The sequence below is a fragment of the Pteropus medius genome, unplaced genomic scaffold, assembly GCF_902729225.1.
Source record: "Pteropus medius unplaced genomic scaffold, Ma_sr-lr_union100, whole genome shotgun sequence".
Classification (NCBI taxonomy): Eukaryota; Metazoa; Chordata; class Mammalia; order Chiroptera; family Pteropodidae; genus Pteropus; species Pteropus medius.
Window position 1 is genome coordinate 51143034 of NW_024344378.1, and position 19115 is coordinate 51162148.

The window sequence follows — 19115 nt, forward strand, 5'->3', positions numbered from 1 at the left end:
AGCAGGCCCATATCCTCTGGCTTCTTGAGGCTCTGGGCTGTGTGCCACCCCTAATCTGGAAGAACTGAATGTGGGGATGTAGAAGCAGAAGCTGGGCTCCCTGGGAAGGATTCTGTCTCTGGTCCTCATGGCTCTGTAGGCTATGGAGCCCTGCTGCTCAGGAGATGAGAGCTATGAATTCTCTAACAGCTCCTAGAAGGGGGCTGCTATACCCAGGTTAGCCAAGAACAGGCAGAGGACCCCACTCCCCAGGTCATCAGCCGGGATCTGGTTATCCCCTGAGGGAGCAGGGGCTAGGGGGCTGGGAATGTCCATCTTGGCTTGAGCTGCTTTCCTGTGTGAGACCATCTGTCCTCAGCCTGCTTTTCACTATTCTGCCTATCCATACATCTCCAAAACTCACAGCTCTATGAGCTTAGGATGTTGGGGCCCTGGGTGACTGAAGCCATGCGAGGGCCTTCCCAGTCAGCTGCTAAGCTCAAGATAAAGTCAGAGAAGGAGGCCTGGTATGGTCATGTGAGTCTTCCTGCTTCTCCTCACAACTCACTTCCCACTCCTGCTTTCTACCTTCTCAGGACAACTGCCTGAGGCCAGCAGAACTCCTAGAGATCATTTAAGATCATGATTTTAGATGGGGTAACTGAGGCTGGGGGAATGCAGGTGACTTGCCCAAGATCCCAGGATGAAGTAACTAAAGAACAAGAGACCAGAGTTCCTTGACACCCCATCCTGTTTGCTGTCCACCACAGATGATATCCTGGCCTCAGCAATCATCCACGGGACTTTTCTCCCCACTACATGGTGAAGCCTTGTGGGCAGGGCCCACATTCCCTACAGTGCCCAGAAAAGTGATACCTTTCTCTCTCCTTCCTTTTCCTCTTCCCTCCCTGCTCCATATGCCCTGGGCCCTCTGACGTGCTACTGTCTCACTGGCCCAGCTCTCCCAGCCTCATTCAGTACCTGGAACCCTGCAGCCCTTGACTGTTGGCTAAGTGTTGTGTTGTCACCAAGCTGCAACCTTGGTTACACTCTTCTCTTTAGTTCTGTTTGGGCTGAGCCAAACAAGAAACACATCCATAACCAAGTGTTTAAGTCAAATGTACACGTTTACTTCCTGTTTCTTCCCATCTCCCTTTGGCACAAGGGATATGGGAAGGAGGGCCAGGGTATGTCCCCAATCTCACCCACCCTGTGGAGCCTGCGCAGGTGACAGAGGAAGAGGCCTGCCCTTGGCTAGAATTGTAGGGCAACTACTTCCAGCCTAGGGAGAGCCACCTGCTCTATCAGGGGCCCAGCAGCAGCGGCACTGCTGGCAGACTTCCTGTGTGCCCAGGATAGGAGACACTTGGTTCCTCTTTTTATGAGCTAACCAGACTAAGTGTAGCTGCAGTTTCTATCAGTCACTGCCAGACATACCCACTTACTTCTCCCTCACTTCTTTCCAAGGAATCATACTTATTCAAGTTCAAGCCAAGAGGTTTGTTATCATAACACATAATTTTTAGAGTGATAGGCCTGGAAAGTTCTACTTATTATATTGACAATGAATGCCACTCTGCAGGGACTCCTGTTACATGACACATTGAGCTTATAATCTCTGGCCCAATCAGGTGAGACTTGGGCTCTTCCCCCACTGACCACTATCTAAAATTCAACTACAACAGGACTTGGCTCTGATGCACTATAGAGTGAGAGGGTGATTGAAAATTTCTCACAGAGCAACTTACTGGGAAAGGCACTTAGTGTCTCCTTTTTGTTGGTTGTGGTTATAGACTTGCCAGGAAACGTGGAAGCACTTCTTCCTCTGTCTCCCTTCTCACATAGGAGAAAATAGTATGGTGTTCCTCAAGGCTTAGGAAACTTTATTTCCAGGGGACTTTTTAAAATTTTGATATTTCAGAGCGTGATGGTAGAATTTTCCAGTACATGGAGGAGGCTTTTGAGTTTGAGGGGAGAAGGCTGTAAGAATATTTAGCCTGGTGATCTGAGGGAAGATAAATGTGGGGCCTTTGAAGTTGAAGAGATATGTGGCACAAACCTGGGGCTTAGAGGAGCTTGAAGGGAAGGGCAGCCAGAGGCTATCACCCCAGTGGTACCAGCGTCACCATGTCCTATGCCCCACCTTCCACAGACACTTAGCCACACGCCTGGGCCTTATGAGAGGGTGTGTTTATTTAGAGGTCAAGGAAAGTTCGGTGTTTTGAATCTGTATGGACATGGCTGGAACAGGGATGGTGGCCATGGGATAGGGCAGACAAAGGGGGACTGAACTACCTCAGCAAAGCCAGAGACCAAGCTGAGGTCCCGTGGGAGCCTCCACTCTGGCCCCTGGTTGCCCTCTTGTTGCTCATACAAAGCTGGGTGGGCTGCCCTGGAGACATACATTCCACTCAGGGCTTCCTTTCTTTTAGATTTATTTTTAATTCAACAAACTATTGCAATCAACTCTGTTTGAGGCCATGTACTTGGCACTTGGCATAGAGAAATGAACCAGACATAGGCCAATGGGTCCTAAAAAAGCTGGGACTCTATTGAAGAGCGGTCAAGAAACAAAAAATAGCAGCAGAGTAAGATAAAGACAGTGGTATGACTGAGTGAGCAGGGACCTTGTGAAAACCTGAACAGGGGCCCCCTTAGGTGGTGGAGTCAGAAAAGGTTTTCAGAAAACATGACACCCAGGACGATGGGTATCTCTCACCAGACCAGTGAGGTAAGTCGTTTAAACACACCCTGCATTCCCAGCACTTGGCTTAAAGGAACTTCATCTACTTTCCCAGATGAGTCTTGCAATAACTGTGGTTTCTGATCTTATTCTCCAACACTCTCATCTTCCCCAGCTGTATAAACATTTGGGCAAAGTGACTGGGTATAAGCAATTATTCTGGGAACTTAGGGAAGAGCCCAAAGAGGGCCATGCACATGCATTTAAATGATGTCTCTCACTTCCAGTGAGAGCAGGTGCCCAGCGAGCAGCTCAGGAAAGCACTTGTGCTTCTTGTGGGCCCATTGCTCAGTAACAACATCAGCCAACAAACAGCAAAATCTCCCTAAGTGATCCCTCCAGACACTCATTCTCAATGCAGTCGATAATCATGTCCAGGCACGGACAGGGTGGGGACAGCTTTAGCAGGGATGGAGCCTGCTCAGAAGAGAGAGATTTCCTCCTTTGAAAAGTTTCTGTCATATGCTAGCTGTCCCAGTGATATACCTCTGGTCTCGGGCTGCAGGGGGTGGGATGAGGGAGGGGCAGGGCAGGCCTGAAACAGCAGGCTCTGGACTCTTGGGAGCTGGTTCAAAGTTCCATGAGTCTGTGTCCCTGTTCAGGACTCCAGGCATGGGACTACTGATGTTCTCTTGTTACTGGAAAGTGGGAATAAGGTCTTTAAGTGAAGAGAAATCGTGTTCTTTGAGTACGTTTGTTAGGCCCTTTTATACATGTTACTCACTGAGTGTAAGATGGAGTTATCACCCACTTACAGAAGAGAAAACTGAGGCTCAGACAGGATTGAGACTCATTGCCACCAGCTAGGAGAAATCAGTTGGAAATTGAATTCGGTTATGTTTGAACCTTCAGCCAGCCTTCTCTCCACTGGTCCACCCTTCCTGACGGTCACTAGTGGGTTTGGTCAGAGGGCTAGGGTGAAGCAGGGAAGGCCCGAGGGTATAAACTCTAAGGGGACACTCACTCTTGGGGTAGTGCAAGTGTAGGGCAGCACCTCAGAGTGGGGACCTCCTTCAACCTGGTGCCTCAGCCCGGGAAGCAGCCCCAGGCCTTCCTCAGCTCATGTTTGACCCACAGGTATTCCAGACTCTTTCCCAGAGATGTGAAAAGGGATTGTCAATGTGACCATGACATTGAGAACACAAAACAAAGCATCTGTATTTTTTCTATATCAGATTAATGAAGTTGGAGTTTCCACTCACCAGGGTTCATGAGGAGTCTACTGTCTGTCCCTGTAGAGCCCCTTTCCCAGTCCTCTGATTCACATAAGACCCTCATGCTTATGCAGTTAAAAACAAATGACTGTGGTTCCATCTTCATCTCTATTAGTTTATTATTGTCTCTGTTGTGGACTCTTTCCCATGCACACATAGTTATTTCAGAAAGGCCAATTTCTGCTGGCAGTCCCCTCCACCCTCCACCTCCTGAACTGGATGAAGCAGATATTGAAGAGCCGTCTGTTCAGCTCCATTTGTATTTCTAGGCCCGATCCCTGATGTTGAGCCCCTAGTCAGCGAGGAAAAATAATGGTGCTGTGGTTTTCATGAAGGTGGAGTGACAGACACTCTTCTTGAAGCACTAAATACGTCACTTCACTGATGGTGGCCAGTAATAATAACTGCCACCTTCTGGGGGCATACCATCTGCTGGCCCTCTGCAGACACTATTTCACCCTCCAGAGGCAGAGCAGAAGTTCAGGCATGACAAGAGAGTCTTTGGTGGAAGGCCCCTTCCTTCCAGGGAACCACCTACATGCATTGCGTGATGACATTTCTGGTTCTTCATGATTCCACGAGACAGGTGTGGCATCCTTATGACTGAAAAAAAGCAAGTTGCAGAAAAGTACACAAAATAGAATGTAATTATGTTAAAACACACATGCAATAAATACCATATTTTTTCTGGACACATTTTACATATATAAATACACAGGGAAAACTCTAGCAGGACATGCCCCAAACAATAACTATAGTCATCGACCTCTCTCTGGTGGTCCATGGATAGGAGGAGTGGTAGTCAAATGATATTTTAGTCTTACCTATAATAGTTTAATTTCCTGTAAGGATCAGTTATCCTGATATCATTTATGTAATTAAAATTAATATTAAAATGAAAGGAAAGGGCAAAAAATGAAATGGGTACTGTCACAATACTAGGGACTGCAAGTCGGAGAGTAAAACCTCTCTCTGTGGGTTTGTGAACAGCCTTCATTACCCCTGAGGTGCTGGGGAAATTAAACAGTAGTTTGGGTAGTAATTTCTCTGAAGAGCTGAGGTCCCCAGCATGGGGACTGGAGAATTTTTAAAACTGTATGTTTGTTTTGTACTGACAAAAGTAACATATATTCACCATAGACAATTTGCAAACTCTAGAAAGTATAAAAAGAAAAATGAAAATCCCTTGTAATCTGCCCACAGTCATAAGCACAGTTAACATTTCAACACAGGGGCTAATGTGGATTTAGACACGCCTGACGTCACACCCGCCTCTGCCACTCACTCCCTCCCTGTTAAACTTACTTCTCGAACTGTGAAAAGAGGAAGATAATACCCACATCGTAGTGTGAGAACTAATTAACCAAGAGTACTCTGTAGCATGTTCTGGGGAGAGCTCAGTAAATACAAGGACACACTAGGTGGTGGTTGGCAGCATAGTGCCTGTATATATATTTTTCACCAAATTGGGATCATGCAATACAGAGAGTGTTCTAGTTTTCCTTTTTATTTGACACTACATGTGCATTTTTAATGTGGGCACCCTTGAGTCCTTGGGGATGCTACTGGTGCTTTGCCAGGATGACTTGGGGAGCTGGTGGTAAGAGCACAGTGTCCTGCCCCGCCCCTGCTCTAAAGCCTGCCGTGGCTCCCTACTGCCACCAGAGTAAATCTAATCCCATATTTGGTGTCTGGATACTTCAGACACTAGCTCTACTCTGGCTTCTCTGCCTTTTCCTGTCTGCTGAGCCTGCTCCATTCTGTATCCATGGGGCTCTGAATCATCCTAACGTCTCAGCATCCACCCCATACCTAAAATTCCCACCTTTCTCCTGGCACTCATCAAACCCAGTCTTCCCATTGCAGCCCTTGTCCTCACTGTTCAGGTCACAGTGACCCCCTCAACTCCCTCACTTCCCAGAGCACTGGTGTGAATCAAATACTTTAGACCTTAATCGGTCTACCTCATTCACTGTTTTGTGCTAATTTTTGTCTCCCCAACTACATTGCATGTCTCTAATGACTGGGGTCTCATAATATGCCACTTAAAAAAAATTCTAACAGCTACCTAGCATGGTACTGAGCACATGTGAGACACATACATGTTGGCTGGTGTTTTTGCATCAGCTAATGAGTGACTGGATGTTTTTTCTTTGTTGGTTTTCCTAGCCTCAGGAATGTCTCCTGGCTGGATCAGCTGTCAGCTAATACACACAGAGACCTTGTTCCACGGCATGCATATCTGTTGTTTTTGTCTTTCCAGTATTCATTCTCCCTTCTTTTCATAACCTTTCCCATTCCCTGTCCAGATATCTAGAATTAGGGTCAACCCAGGCTTAGGGCTAGAGCCTTACCCATGGTCATAGTGATTGATTCTTGGATAGACGTAGAACCTGAGCTGTCCAATGAAATACAGTCCTGGAACTTTTGCTAGATAAAAGGGAGAAATAAAGCTCCCTCGCTGCTGGGTTTTGATTTTAGAAGTTGGGGAATTCTGGACCTGCCGCCCACTACCGTATGGAGGAATCCTGCCTGGGTGTGGAGACATTACACAGAAAAACAGTCAAAACATGGAGGGGGTATGAGATGTGTAAGTATTAGATGGTGGTGTTAGAACCCTGGATCCAGCCAAGCCTGCAACCAATCCTATCCTTTGTCAGTTATATGAGCCAAAATGTTTTTTCTCCTTAAGCTACTTTGGCTTAGTTTTTCTGCCATTTAGTGTAAAAAAACTCTAGACTCAAACTCTTCAGTTTCCTGTTCTAAATGTCTCCTATCTGAACTCCATTTCTATAAAAAATGAGCATCTAGAAGTTGCAAGGGACTTTGGAGCCCAAGTCCAGTCTCCTGGTTCTTACCTCTGCTGTATGATCACAACTTAGAGATAAGGAACCTGAGATTGAGAGAAACACAACACTTTTCCCAAGACTACTCAAGGAGCTGTGGATGGAGCTGAGACACAGCGTCTCTCAGGTTAGAGCTGTGTGCTACTCCTGAGCATCTTCAGAGGACAGTGTGTTCACACCCAGGCACCATCACCACTGCAGGATTCAGGAAAGCATAGTGGTTAGTAGTGTCACAAGGGCTTCCTTGGGTAGCCATGGGGAACCTAAAGTTAGCAATGCACACAGCCTGCTTTCCATATGAAGCCCAAGGGAGCCATATTCTTATTGCTTATTTGATCATTTCAAAATCTCAGAGGATCTGCTCCTGGGTACCAGGCACGCTGATCCTGGGCAGAAAGCTCTCAGTACCAGGAGCACCCAATAGCACCTGCTTTGGCTCCACAGGCCTACTAATTGAACAGGTAGCCCATGAGCATCACTGTCACACACCACTACATATGCCTTTCCCAGTGGGGATCACTTACCTCAAGAGTGGCAAATCTTTCCAACACTTCCTAACTTCCCAGGGGGTCAACCATGGAACTCATTCTTGTTGAGCTTGGATGCAGCCTGTCTCTTTCTCAAGTTGGCTTTAGGCAACCATTACCAATGTTTTGAGAGTTTGAAATGAGGCCGAATGTTTTTATTTGCTGTTGAAAAGGATTATGATTATGAAAACCACACTACCTAGTGCAGTCACTCAATACACTACAGATTTTTATATTAGAACCAAGGCAGAGAGTTCAACCAGGTGGTGTTTAATGTGACTACCACATTTCCCAGGGAAGGAAAGTGACCAGCCAAAGGTCACTCAAAGACTTTTCATTTCCTTGCAGCTTTGCAGAGTTTACCCCTACCTCTGGCCCACAACTCAGATTTTTCCTCTGAGTCCAGGAACTCTGCAGTTGGTACATATTTAGCCATAGAAATTATCAGAGATATGAGAGAATACATCATGTTGGTGTACTCCTTAATATAAAAAATAGACTGTATTAGTTAGTAATCGACCCCACAATGCTGTGTAACAAACCACCCCACAACTCAAGGGCTTACAACAGCAAATGTTTGTTCACATGCTTATGGGTCTGTAGATGAACTGAGAATTGGCTGATCCAGGCTGAAGTTGGAAGAACAAGTCTCCTTCAGGGTGTGGGTTGACTGAGCTTGGCTCCATGCTGAGTGTTGGGTTCTGAGAAGCTCCATGTGTATTCAATGTGAAGTTCAGGCTGAGAGATTGGCAGCCACCTTTGGAAAGCTCTTCTAATAGTGAATCACAGAAGCTCAAGAGAGTAAGTAGAAACATGATGCCTTGGCTCAGAACTAACATATTATCATTTCCAGCGACATTACATCGGCCAAAGAAAGTCACCCCAACATCAAAGGTTCAGGGAAATATATTGCATCTATAATAGAAAGAACTGCAAAACATCTCTTGGCAAAGGACATGGATGGACAATTTTAATACAGGGAGACTTTTGAGAATTCAGAATTATGATCTCATCTACCATGTAAAGTTTCAATTTCCCCCCATCTCTGCCTATACCTATTCTTGAGTCAATATACTGCTATCATGCCTACATCATTGCCTCCAAGCCCCTTCGTTAGAGACACACAAAGTTGCATCTTGTTAAATTAATGGTCCTCAGTTAAACTGCTGCATGGAACACTTAGTTCTCCTTCTGGAACAGAACCAATGAAAGGGCAACTTCCTGCTTTCAATTTCTCCGAGCTCCAGCCCATTCTGGTCAAATAGCCAGACAAATGTTTCTGAGGTCTAGATTTTTATCAGTCTGTATCCAACATGGAAGCCTTTGATAGCTTCCATCACTTATAGCATTGAGCTGTAATTCTTAAGCCTAGCATTTCAGCCCTAAAACATCACCCTACTTAATCCAACCATTACTACTGTCTTGGCCTAAATAGACTGAGTGCCTTTTATTCTCTACATTTGTCATTCTCTATAACTCACCCCCTAATATGCCATGTCCTTCTCCCTAGCCCCTTCCACTGGTTTGATCTTCACATATTCTATATCAACCAGGGTCCGACCAGAGAGACAAAACCAGTAGGAGATACATAGTAAGTGATTTATTGCAAGGAACTGGCTTACAGAATTGTGAGGGTTGGCTGGACAGATCTAAAATCTGTAGGACAGGTTGTCAGGAAAGGCAGGCTACAAAACTCAGGCTGGAGCTGTGGTCCACAGGTAGAACATTTTTTTTCTAGGAAGCTCAGCTTTGTTCTTAAAGCCTTTCAACCAATTGGATCAGACCTACCCAGACTATTTCAGATAATCTTCCTTAATTAAAGTCAACTGATTATAGACTTTAATCACATCTACAAAATACATTTACAGCAATGTTTGATTGAGTAATTAAGGAATGAACATAACCAGGTTAACAAACAAAACTGACCACCACATTCCACTCCTTGTCAACTTGGCACCCATATATATCTCTTGAAACCAGGCTTAATCTCCAAGTATGATAATAACAAAGCCATAATTCCACCTAATATGACACAACTGTCATGCTTACAACCAAAAACACACTGACCCTGATCCAGAAGAGGATGCAGTGTATTTGGGTAATATTCTTTTGATATCTTGTACCTTAAATACTGTGATATAAACTTCATTATTAATACATCTTATACTAGATAATAAGGGGTTAAGAGAGAAAAAAGCATTTGACATACATATTTATAACAAATTAAGAAAGAAATATTCATAACAATTACAGTTCTCATTTGTGCAACTGGTCACATGGTCATAGCCGGTATTTATAACTAACTTTTTCGATTACTGGTCCACCTTCCCTTTACCCTCAGCTAGTATCTCAGCTGGCCGTGGTTCTTGCCTAATGGGGTAACTCAAATCTTCATTCCTAAAGGGTCTAGGCCATCAGCAGTTCTGCCTGAATTGGATTCTTGTAGTTCTCCATTAACTTTGATCACAGGATGTGGTAATACCAAGAGACATTCCAGGGACCTCCCTGTATTCTGGACATAATTTCTTAACCTCTATTGTGTAGTAGCAACTCAATCTCCCTTGGTAGTCAAAATTAATCACCCCAGCCAGCACAGTAACTTCTCATTTGCCTGGTGATTCAGAGGCAGGAGGAGCCCAAAGTGGTGACGATGGCAGTCTTCACTTTTAGTTCAATGGAATCATTGTTTTTTCTTCTGGTGGAAGCATTCCTCTCTTTGAAACAAAGATTTCTAAGCCAACAGAGCATTCATGGGGCCGGGGAGTAAAAATTTGCTAGAAAATCACTAGGAGTAATAGTGAGCAGTGCCACTCTCATTTCCACTCCTTGATTCCTGGATCCACGTAACCTGGCAATGAGAGAAACAGCACCACATATTGGATGCCGATTTAAAGCATATACAGCATCATAGAGGACATTGCTCCAGCCCTACAAGGTGTTGCCTTCTGGTCATTCTTCTGTTCTATCAAGCCAGCTGCATCAGGTAAATGCAGAACATGGCAAGACCAGAGCACAGGCCCATTGCTGCACTTCATTCGCTTTGAGGAGAGTTCCTTAATAAGAAGCAACTGAGTGAAATGCCATGACAATGGCTTAAGTCCATGCATGGGAATTTTGGCAGAAGAATTGGGTTCAGAGAAGGCAATTCCAATTCAGAGTAACTGGCCATCATGGATTCCAATTCCACCCATCCTTCACGGACTATTTCACATTTCATCCCCTCCAGTAAGACTTTAATAACCTCTCAGATTAATCTGGTACTAGTGTTCATTCACTCGACCCTTATTTAGCACCTTCTGTATGCCAGGCACTCTTCTAAGTGCTCAGGAAAGACACAGTCCCTGCTTTGACAGAACTTATGAAATAGTGAAACAGAATCAATGGGCTGTGTCCCCACAGCCCAGTAGCCATCAGTATGACTTTGTTGCTACAAGTTTTCTCTGCCCCATCAGACTGTGTGGGTCTCTACAGCATCGTTCACATGTCTAAAAAATTGCATAATTCTAAGGACATGAGATATGCTAGGGAACTGCTGGGAAGGTCCGGTCTAAGGAGGTAGCAATGTGAGTGGTACTGCAGAGAAGGCCTTCTTTGCTGTTGGCTTGCTCAGCTAGGCTGCCTTGCCACACTCAGCTTTACAGTTCTTGCACTTAGGCAGAATCTTTTTTCCTAGGACCGCATTGTTTCTGGCCAGTGCACCCAACTAGAGCCAGACTGAAAGAGGGCAGAAAAGGCTATGTGCCCCTGCAGGCCATCTACAAACCATATTCCACTGTCCTAGATCTTGCCAAAAGCCTTTCTAAAACCAACCTTCATTCCTAGTTCCCTAGCAAGTTTCCTTTCCTACCTCTGAGTACCCAACATACTTTATTGATAACTATTGGCACTATTCATTGGATATTACCTATCTACTACATGCCAGGCATTGCAAAATTGTAATCTAATTGGATTATCACAACAATTGAAGGTGGTGGTTCTAATCTGCATTGTACATTTGACTTGCATTCACATTTGTCCCCTGAGCTTCACTCCAGATGTATAATAAGCCCAGCTGACCCCTGGCAGTTCAGGGAAGCAGAAGGAACATTAGACTGAGGTCTAGATTTGAGCTAGATGAACTTGGGCAAGCCACTTCCCATTCCTGGGTCATGGATTTCCAGTCTGTAAAGTGAGATATTTGGGCTGTATGATGACTATGCCTCCTTTCTGTTGTAGGTTATAGGTCTTTCAGTACAGCATAAAGCCAACGGCCTGAAAATGTGCCCACAAAGCTTTGCACATCCAATATTTTTTGCATTCTGCAGAGATCACTGACTTCCTTGTGAACCTGCTTTTGGAAAAATTCTGTTTGCTAGGGAGCTTCTCATTTATTCACTCAGTGTCTGCACACCAACTTTGTGTGTGTCCACCATAGCTGACATTATGACTACTGTAATAGACTGCACTGTTGGCCCCAATTCTTCACTCCTTCTTACATCATGGGCAGGATTTCCTCATCACTTTGGGTTTAGGCATGTGACTCGCTTAGGGCAGTAGAATGAGACAGAGTGATGGCACCTGGGCCTAGACCCCTTTGCCATCATTGTGAGACTAAGTTCGGGTAGCTCACTGGTCCCAGGAGGCAAATGAGAACCATGTGACACAGAACTACTCCTAGCCAACCTAGTCTGGATCAGCTGCTCCCAGCCAACCTGCAGACACATGAGCTAAATCAGTGTTTTTTTATCTGTGGCTGAGACTTTCTGATTGTCAGTTTGCATTTTTATAACAATAGCTATCTGATACAGACTCTTAGAAAGATATTTATGATCCAGATCCTCATCTCTGTATGGGCTTCAGTGGTGGTCTTGGCAATGCCTCCCCATCGTCATCAGTCCAACACATAACCTTGTTTTCTACCTACATTTTACATACTTTCCGGGATGGGAAACTCACTCTTTTCTGCAGCTATCTGTGTCACATTAGAAATGTGTAGCTGCTAAACTTCTTTGTCATGAGTCAAACCCTCTCCTTTAGTTTCCTCTTGGCCCTCAGGGATGCACAGGATAAATCCCTTCTCTTTTCCTCCCAATAGATGGTGAGAGGTATGAAAAATGCTTTCACATCTTACCCAATCTTTGCTTCTTTGAGACAAACATGCCCCTTTTCCACCATCTCTCACCCCTGTTAAAAAGCCTAGCCCTCTGCCATTCCCACAGCTTCACCAAACTGGACTAGCTGTCTTTCTCCTGTTCCACATGCCCAAAGGGAAACACAATTGCTGATGTGAGCTGATGAGAGCTGAGCAGCATAGGGCTGTCACTCCCGGCATTGCCAATATTTCCTAGAAGTGGCAGGTCTTTTGGCAGCCACAGAACACTGATGCAGCCCGAACTGGCCCAACCCATTCTCACACATGCCGTTTCTACCCAAGGCCTCTACCCTCCTGAAGCTTCAAATTCCCAAGTGTCCCAAAGTACTTGGAAGAAAGGAATCTTCTGACCACTCTTGCTCCCAGTGTTCCCAGGAAGTGGGGAAAAGGGAAGCATTTCCAAACCAGCCCTGCAGCAGACAGAGGTGACTAAACGATTTAGGCAGAGGTGACTAAACGATTTAGGCAGAGGTGACTAAACGATTTCTCAGGAGCCCACAGTGCCTGAAAAGTGGGAACCAGGCCAGGCTCTCTCAGGTCAGCTGTACACAGTTTGTCTCAGAGACTCTCAGTCATTGAACTGGTAGAAAAGAATACTCTTAGGCCCTGCTGGGGATAGGGAGTTAGGCTGGGAGGACCCGCAACCAGTTTCAGGGAGTTTTCTCCATTCAGTCCTTGACATTCATGGCCTCGTCATCAATTACTTGGCTACTTGGCCGAAGCATGGCAGCACTGTAACATGTACAAACCCTGGGCGCCTGGAGGTTCATGCGTTGCAAGGCACAGATCATTTGGATTGGAAGCCAAGCAGAGCCTTGTTTACAGAAACCATCGGCAGTGCCCCGGGTGAGCTGGAGGCACATATCCCAGCGGGCTGAAGGAACCAGGAACCTGGGTGACTGCCTGGGCTGAAGTAGGCCGCCTACCTTAGAAACATGTTGTAGGTGATTTCATGCTTCTTCTGAAGAGGCTGTTTTATTACCCTTTAGCCAACTTGGGCAGGGAGAGAATGGCTTCTTATGCACCTAGGCTTTGTGTGGTTATATGTCACAGAATCCAGGACTGGAAAGGGTATGAAAGATCATCTTGTCCAATACAGGCTGAATTTTTTTTGGCCATTGTCTTTCTTACATTACTCTAGTCAAAGGCAGCTCATTACCTGTCCTAAACAGCTTACAATGATTTGAAATCTGCCTCCCTGTGGCTTCTACCTACTGATCTCAGCTCTGCCTCCTGTAACACATAAACCAAATTCCTCTTCCATAGTAAGCCATTAGTGAAGCCACCAACCATGGTCCTCCTTTACTTTTTTCTTGGGGCCAAATATCCCCAGTCCCTTCTACTTTCTGCGTAGTCCTCATGCATTTGGGTTTCTGCCCTGGACTCCCTTCTATTTCAGGAGGAAATACCTCTGTGCAATGCGTTACTGAGCGTGGAATGACAGGAAGTCTATTAAACAAGGAGTTGGACATGCTGGATTGGCACCCCAGTTCTCTCAATAGCATCCTCTTGAGCCTGTCCATTCATCTGGAAAATGAAATGATCTAGGTGTTGTAAGAAGCATTAATGTGTAATCCCAGTATGATTACCTATGCAAGGGTGAGTGTAGGCCCACACTATGACTGTGTATTGATACCAGTATTCTACTATAGGTATTGAGAAAGAAGAGCCATCCTTTTGGTACCATCACCAGGACAGTGGGACTGTGCTCAAGCTTGCGTATCTGTTGCTTTTAAGAGTTAGCTGTGATTCATCCTACAGATGCAATTAAAGGGGCTAACACCCAGAGAAGGGGCCTTGACCTAGTGCAGTAGTCAAGGATCTCTAGAGAAACAGAATGTGTATATAATTATATATAGTTATTTATAGTTAATATATTATATTTAGAAATATATATTATATATTTATATATAATTAAATTATATATATATCATTTTTTCAAAAAGGAATTGGCTCATGATTGTGCAGGATTGACAAGTTCAAAATCTGATGGGGGAGGCCTGGAGACTCAAGAAAGAGTTGCAGTTTAAATCCAAAGGCAGTATGTTGGAGAACAAGGAAGAGCTGATCTTGTAGATGAAGGCTAAAAGCAGTCACTGGCAAATTCCTTCCTGCATGGAGGAGGTCTTTTGTTCCATCCAAAGATCTGATTTGGTGAGGCCCGCCCAAAGGCAATCTGCTTTAGTGAAAGTTTTCCAATTTAAATGTACATTTTATCCAAAAACAACCTCATGGAAACATCCAGAATAATGTTTGACCACATATCTAGGTACACTGGTCCAGCCAAGTTGATAGATAAAAGCCATCACATCCAGCTAGGCTCTAATCCAAGGACAGGTCACAAAGAATGCAGGAGGAACTCGGGATGCAGTCATAATTGGTGGAGATTTTTCTCAAAGGACAGAAAAAGCTTTCTTTAAACTTCAGGAAGTTCTCACATTTACATTATCTAAAGACAATGTCTGATGTTCACTACAGCATTGACTACAATAAAAATGATTACAAAATACAGCACAGCCATCCAGGCATGAAAACTGATGTTGTATATATGAATATTTAGGCAGGAAAATGTTTATAATACACATATATTTAAAGTCACAATATGATATGTATAACGTGATAATCATTTATAATAAAAATATGAATTTATTCACTAAGATGTTAACAGCATTCATCTCTAAATATTAGAATCATGGGTCTTTTGTCTTCTTTTCACTTGCATGTATAATTTAATGTTCCCATTAAGATCTTGTGTCACCTGCTAAAGAAAACAATAAATAAATAAAAGTTTTTCAAGTAAACAAAATAATTTTTACATAGTCATTTCCATCATCTAAAAATTCAGAAATCTCCAAAGTATACATGGTAGCATCTCATTTGTCTGAGTTATGTTTCAGCTAAATTTAACTAAACTTTTATATGCCAAAGCCTGTGGGTTTTGTTGTCAATGTTGCTATTTTTGTTAAAAAGTGCTTTCAGTATTTTTTATAAGATTTAAGAAAGCATTTTATAAAAACTATTAAGCATTGTGCACATATCAGTTATTTCTAGAAGACATCTCATCCTTAGACACTGGCCACAATTAATTCCTTCTCAGTTATGTTTACAAATAACCATCACTTTTTCTGCTCTCAGCTGTCACTTCTACTAAATCCTCAGGGCTCTGATCTTTTTTTTTTTTTTCATGATAATTATGTGTCTGAGGATCCCCTAATGAAGAAGAATCTTCTCTCTTCTCTAGAGTCACAAACATGGACTTTATAACAGCTGTTTCTCACCTTTTGGTTAACAGGGCCTTACCGTGTATCAGGGTTGTCAACCTTGGCACATTTTGGGCTACATAATTCTTTGTTTTGGGCACTACTAAGGTTTACTATCATCCCTGGCCTCTACCTACTGGATTCCAAGTAGGTAGAAAACTCTAAATTGTGAGAATCAAAAATGTCTCTAAGTTGTGAGAAACAAAAATGTCTCCAGACATTGCCAAATGTTCCCTGGGGGCAAAATCATCCCTAGTTGAAAATTACTGTTGTATATCATTAACTATCCCCTATTAATCCAGAATAATAGAGGAAGAAAGGATGATCAGATAAGCATCTGGAGAGACAGAGAAAGGCCTTGGCCCACATGCTGCTTTCTATGCCCCTCTGATTTGATCTGATTGATCCTATAGTGTGTGGAATCCAGCTCAGTGCTCTCTTGCACAGGTCTGCACTGTTGTAAGCAGAGCCATCAACGTCCTAGGAGCACTATTCTAATATAAGGAGCACAGAAACCAGTCCTGGAAAGAGAAAACCATGAGATGGTAAGGAAAAGAGGATGATGTCTACATGTTTACAGGGTATTCAAAGAGCCGAAGGAAAATAAATTGGACAATAAGGTGATTAAGGATGGATGAGGCCTCAAATGCTGGGCCCAGGCCTCAGCTAGGTCTGGTCTCCTCACAGTTAGCCAGACACTCATAGCACCTTCCTCTATACCTGTTCCCTGAGATCTGGGCCTGTTGCCAGGGATGTCATTTCAACACTACAGGGATTGGGAGAAAAGGAAAGAAAAATGCCCTTTCAGATCTCCTTTATGTGTGCCTCTGTAATTTTATGCTACTTTTAGCCTTGGCATGAAAAGACTACAACAGACTCCCAATTTGGGACTGGGAACTGATGAAGGGGGTCAGGCTTGAAATATAATTAGTAAAGCTTCATGGCTCTGAGAGGTGTCCTGAAACCCGGCCTCTAGTTTTTCCTCTTCATTCGGATCCTGAAAGCAGACCATCCTACACATACTCTCAGAATATTCTTCCACCAGCTTGGAGCTCAAACACCTTCGACGACTCCCTGCTTTCTGGAAGATAAACCTCAATTGCACTGCATGATCAAATTCATGATCAAATTCACCTTTGCATCCTGGAACTGAAAAGGAGTTCAATAAGCAGTAGAGGGAATTCTCCTTGCTTTGTGTAGTTTACATGTATCCAGGCTGTGACTTCATAGCAAACTCTGTTTAGCAGAATCAATCATTTATTTTTTACTAACTCCTAGATTCTCAAAATGATCCCAGGCTGTAGGCACCTCCAACTTTACTATTCCTAATTGTGAGCAAAGAAAGGTGCTTGGGGAAAACATGAGAAATATGCGTCAGTAATACAATACGACAATATCACATCTCCCCATACACATTTTTGTAGCAAAGTCAATAAACACTTCAGCCAGTTTCACAAAAGGCCGAATCTGCTCCTTGAATCTAGCTCCATGAATGGTATTTTATTTAATGGGGAAAAAAGTGGATAGAGTAGAGCTGGTTTTGAGGAAAACAAAAGCAATTGGAAAACTGGGGGATAGTACTCAAAAGCATCTATCTGTCTATCTATATCATCTATTTGTCTGTCTGACTGTCTATCTATCTACACTTGTAAAACCATCAAGATCGTGAGCATATTGTCATCCCTCCAAAGTTTCCTCTCACCCCTTTGTAGACCCTCCCAACCTCCTACCCTATTCCTAAGCAATCACTCATGTGCCTTCTCTGACTATGGATTCATTTGTTTATTTTAAAATTTATATAAATAGACTCATAGAGCATACACTTTTTTATTTTGATGAAACCCAGTTTACCAGTTAATTTTGATAAAATCTATAACTTCTTAGATCATAATCAAAAAATTATTGATTCAAAATAGTCTACGGTCTTGCCACCCTGAATGTGCCCAATCTTGTCTGATCTTGGAAGCTAAGAGGATCAGGACTGGTAAGTACTTGGATGGGAGACCATCTAGGAAGACCAGGTGCTGTAGGTGTTTAAAAAAAAATTGAGTTGTTTACAGTATCTAATCATTTAACATCTATGCAGAACCTACTACATGCCAAGACCTGTTTGATCCCATGGGGAAAAATAAAAGACATGACTCCTGGTTTCAGAATGCTCATTGAATAGTAGGGAGGTGAAGTGAATACTTTATTATATTAGATATGCATTATTAGTGTTATAAGAGAGAAACAAAGAAGGTAATGGAGTTCATAGAGGAAAGAAGAATGAAATAGATACGAAAAGGTGAAGTGGGCATATTGAACTGGTCTCACCTTGAGCTATCTGAAAAATCTATTTTTTTCTTTTGTTTCTGAGAAGCCCATCTTGACCATTTGTTTTTGCTTTGTGTGGAGGATGAAATATTGGGCAACAGACAACTTAAAACAAGAGAGGTTTGTATCAAATGTGGAGAAGAGCTTGGCAAGAGAGGATGTCAATAAGAGGGAAAAAAAGACTGAGAAAAAAGAAAAAAAAAGGTTAGCAGCAAAGAAATATCAAGGGAAGTCTCTACTCATAAAATAGAAATTAATGGATTACAGAGCAAGGACATTAAGAAAGATCTTTAAGAGGTTGCAGGAAATGGGAGAATTAGGGCAAAGCTGAGCTGTCATGTGGAACATTTTACATAACAAACTACTGGTTAAAGCTAATATAAGCTTTATATTATAAAGGGCAAAAGAAGCATGTGCCCAAGAGAGATGAAATGAGAGAGGATATAATACTTGGAGATTCAAGCCATGACTCCAATTCAGCTAACTTTGCTGAACACCCTATGCTACTCTAGGCCGGGCTGTCATCTAGAGCTTTGGTCACTTATGTGGACTTGGCACACAAGCCTCCAGTCCATTATGATTTGGGGGATGGCAAGTGTGCTGTTTTTACTGTAGCACCTTGGGGAGCCCTTTTTGTGTTGTATTTACTCTGAAATTGTTTCATTAAAAGCATCAAATATCAGGAGCTACAAAAATCTTTTCTTCCACTATAATGTAGATCAGAAGTGCAATAGAGTGAGAATGGACAGAGTAAGGCATGCTCAGAGAGAAACGTTGCTCCCCAGATATTTGGTAGAATCTATTGTGGAAGGGTAGTTCTTTTCTGCTCCAACATCTAATGGGCAGCATGGTGACCAGTAGGAATGAAGATAGGCAGAGCTAGAGGTATTGAGTTGGTGGAGAATTTCCATCTTGTGTCAACTGTGTGTGATCACAGATAATGACACCATCTGCAGTTGGGATAACAGCTTGGACAGGACTATTCCAACACAGAACAGCAGGACAGTGATGGGTACAGGGGATGAGAAAATGATACCAAACCAGGGCAAGAAGCAGATGATCCCATGGCCACTCAAAGCCTTTTGTTTTTCTGTCTCCA